Below are 4,304 nucleotides of genomic sequence, written 5' to 3'. Positions count from 1 at the left end.
TGTTCAAGTGGTGCTCCAGTTGTTTTGGGATTGCACCCAAGGCGCCTATTACTATTGGTACTACCCTTGCTTGCCTTTGCCACAGTCTTTCTATTTCTATTTGTAGGTCTTTGTATTTTGTGATCTTCTCCAGTTCTTTCTCGTCTATTCTGCTGTCTCCAGGCACTGCCACGTCCACTATCCAGACTTTTTTGTCTTTTTTATCAACTATTATTATTATTAACCAGCGATTCACTTAACAAAATATGGCGAGGAAGGTCATAAAGTGTGGCAAAACTCAAGTGTCTCGGTTAGCAATGAAACTTTGGGCTCAGTTGTGCTCGTAAGTCGAGGGTCACCTATAACTGTATTTTTCCATTTGAAAGGTCAGTTAGCCTCTATCCTCTGCATTCTTGTGTGCTGATTTAAAGCTCCAGAGATTGTTTTCTGATCAGCCTGTTTGCCTCCTTTTACATGGTACCTAAATATAATCGGTAACAAGTCGAGCTCTTAATGGCAACTGACATGTTTTGATACCGAGGCCCTTTCTCACCCAGTCCTTGGTGTCTCATGCAGTTAAGTCAACCCTTTTTAATTTGCTTTGTAACAGATTTGACGTCCTATCCTATGTTTGGAGCTGGGCAGTATTTTGGCTGCACACTAAATTAAGAACCAATGAGATGCCTGGGATGTAATAAACACCTTCTGAGTTCAAAATGCCACGTGATTCAGTGCTAATAAACAGGGTGTTTTTGGTCTTAAATGTTTCTAAAATAAGAAAAAAGAGGCCACTGCAAGATAAGACAAAGTAAAACTTGGATTATGTACAGGTAGTCCTCAACTTAAGACCACAATTGAGCCTAAAATTTCCGTTGCTAAGCGAGGCAGTTGTTAAAAGAGGGTTTTTGCCCCATTTTATGACCTTTTTGCTACAGTTGTTAATGGTCATTATGTGAAAAATGGTCATAGGTCACTTTTCAGTGCTCTTGTAACTTTGAACAGTCACTAAACAAACTTGTAAGTCGAAGACTATCTGTCGTCGTATATTGAATTCAGATCCAAGTTCAGACGTAGCGCTAAGCCGTTGTTGGTTACCTGAGTCTCTCTTAGCATGTTGCTTGATCCCAACTGTTGGGATACTAATCATGGTTTCTGCCTTAAAACCATAGTTTAATCCAGGTCCCATCCTTTATTCCTTGGGATGGAGATGCTTCGGGAATTGGGTTTTTTTCTTCAATTGTTGGAAACTGTCGCTTGTCCTAGAGAAAGTAATTACACGCATGACTAGAGAGTATTTGTATTGACTGACTTTAGTTTTAATTAAGTAGAGATTAGATTAAATTTAGTTTTTGTCATGACTTCCGTCAGCCTTTTAGGAGATGTCACGCTGGGCCTGTCACTAGATGAGATTCAACAAAAATTCGGCATTTCTTTCGTAGTCATAGCAGTGATGGAACAAAAGAGAGAGATAGAATTTGACTAGAGAACAAATGAGCTGAGGCTTGTTGGATTAAATGGCTTTAAAACGAAATAGATAAATGCCTCAACAAGTATGATCAATGGTGATGTAAAACCTCCAGACTTGGAGGCAGTATATCACTAAATAGGCTTGTGTCTGCACTGGCAGTGTTAGAAAGTGAAGATTAGAAGATGTAAAACTGGGGAGGTTTAAAAAGATAATGTGAGTGTTCATATTTTCTAAAGCAAGCAAATTCATCTATTATAGCAAGAGCACTTAGACTTATATACCGCTTCACCGTGCTTTACAGCCCTCTCTAAGCGGTTTACAGAGTCAGCCCTCAACAATCTGGGTCCTCATTTTATTGACCTTGGAAGGATGGAAGGCTGAATCAACCTTGAGCCGGTCAGGATTGCAACCACTACAGCTTCCTTCCTTCCTTCCTTCCTTCCTTCCTTCCTTCCTTCCTTCCTTCCTTCCTTCCTTCCTCCCTCCCTCCCTCCCTCCCTCCCTCCCTTCCTTTCCAAGCAATAGCACTTAGATTTATATACCGCTTCATAGTGCTTTACAGCCCTCTCTAAGCAGTTTATAGAGTCAACATATTGCCCTCAACAATCTGGGTCCTCATTTTACTGACCTCAGAAGGATGGAATGCTGAGTCAACCTTGAGACGGTCAGGATCAAACTCTTGGCAGTGAGCAGAGTTAGCCTGCAATTCTGCATTCCAGCCCCTGTACCACCACGGCTTATATTAAGTTATGCTCAGTCTGTGTAACAATATTATCTATAGGTAGTCCTTGACTTATGATTGGAATTGAGCCGGGAATTGTGGTCAAAAGTCCAAGCATCACAGGATCAGATTTGAAGTGAACCGTTTTTTTTACAACAGTCGTTAAGCGAATGTGGCAGTTGTTAAGCGAATCCATTTTCCCAATGGGTGTTTTTGCTGCAAACTGGAAGTAAACACTGGAAAGCAGCAAAAACTGTCGCAAATTGCGTTACCTGACCCCAGGATGCTGCAAATGACTATAAACCTGATTTGATTGCCAAGCACCCAAAATGCGATCATGTGACAGTGGGGATACGTGTGGCTGTCATAACTCTGAAAACAGGTTGTAAGTAGCAGTGGGGAGGTCCATCATAACTTTGGACAGTCATAAGTTGAGGACTACCTACACAGCAGAAAAGTAGGAAGCACATACTTCCTTAGACCCGGATTGCTGTGTTATAGGTCACATACTGGTTTATTGGGGGTTTGTGGTGCCAGTCCATGGAAAACCCATCTCTCATTTTGCTTTGGGGGCTGAGAGAGAACCTGGAGATTTGAAGAAAAAAAAAAAAGAGCTGCTGGCCCTTTAAATCAAGTTTCCCCCCCCTCCCCTCGCACATGCGCAGTGGGCGTGAGCATTGAGTCGGAATAGTCTCCTTGCCTGCCGAGTTTGCCAGAGTGGCGGTGACTGAAAACAAAAAGGCAATAAATCTTACGGTTCACCAGAGGTGACCCTCCAGACAATTAGCACAGGCGGCTGTGTTTGTGAACTTTTGCTTCCTGGAATGGGGTTTTGGGGATAATAGTAATCCTGATTGAGATGCAAGAAATCTTGATCAGGCCACAGAGGTTGCCCATGATAGAGAAACAAGAAATTATGTGGTCTTCTAGAGAATGGCATCACTTTTCTGTATCACTTTTGCTCCCTACATTTTTGCAGTTTGCACGTTCTTGTTTTGCAAGAACACTTTTAAAAAATAGCAAACAAAGGTAAAAGCAATATAGTATCACAAGCAAAAAAGAAAACACAGACAACTTGGTGTGCATATAACTCTGGCTATGTTAAACTAAAACTTGGGGGGGGGGGAATTGGCCACACCATGCTATGAGTTTATTATGGCTTTTTGGATTAATCTGGATGGCAGGGTTAGCACAACACACAGTTGTTAAATTACCCAGCAACAAAGTGAGGCAGGGGTCTTGTGCAAAACCCCAAACCAGGAAGAATCCCTTAGCGCCTTTTATATTTTCTGAAGTCGGCTTTTGTGAACCAGGGCACACTTCATCACCTTCATTTCACTGAGCTTCTCTGGCATCTGATGAAGAAGCTGCAGTTAGGAAAGCTGTCTTTTAACAAAATACATTAGTCGGAAATCGGAAAAGGTGATACCACAATCCCAATTATTATGATTATTATTATGGTTCTTTGCACATTCATTCATTATTGTTACAAGTAGTCCTTGATTTAGGACCACAATTGAGCTCCAAATTCTTGTTGCTAAGAGAGACAGTTGCTCAGTGAGTTTTGCCCCATTTTAACGACCTCATTTGCCACCGTTGTTAAGGGAATCACTGCAGTTCTTAAGTTGTTAAGTGACTCTGGCTCCCCCCCCCCCCGTTGACTTTGCTTGTCCAAAGGTTGCAAAACTGGATCGCACGATCCGGGGACACCGCAGCAGTCATAAATACGAACCAGTTGCCAAGTGGCTGAATGTTGATCCCGTGACCGTGGGGATGCTGTGACGGTCGTTAAGGGTGAAAACTGGCCGTAAGTCACTTTTCCCCCCAGTGCTGTTGTAACTTTGACCGGTCACTAAATGAACTGTTGTAAGTCGAGGACTACCTGTACTGCCAGGAGCTGCTGAAAAGGGACCCCCCCCCCCTCCATTGTTGGCGCTCGTAAGAAGGGAGCCCCCATTTCGATGCGGCTGGCCGGCCTCGCTCGGCTGCTGACGGAGCTCGCCCTCCAGGTTCGGGCCGCCCAGCACTGCGGGAACCGGCCCGGCTCCCTTCTCCGGGCTGCCCCGGCCCCTCCCCGCCGGATCTGGCCCGGCCGAGCCTCGCAAGGGAGGAGCGGGCGGGGGCCGCGCACAAAGC

Source organism: Protobothrops mucrosquamatus, unplaced genomic scaffold (assembly GCF_001527695.2).
Source record: "Protobothrops mucrosquamatus isolate PMUCROS unplaced genomic scaffold, P.Mucros_1.0 scaffold873, whole genome shotgun sequence".
Lineage (NCBI taxonomy): Eukaryota > Metazoa > Chordata > Lepidosauria > Squamata > Viperidae > Protobothrops > Protobothrops mucrosquamatus.
This window is presented reverse-complemented; position numbering follows the sequence as displayed.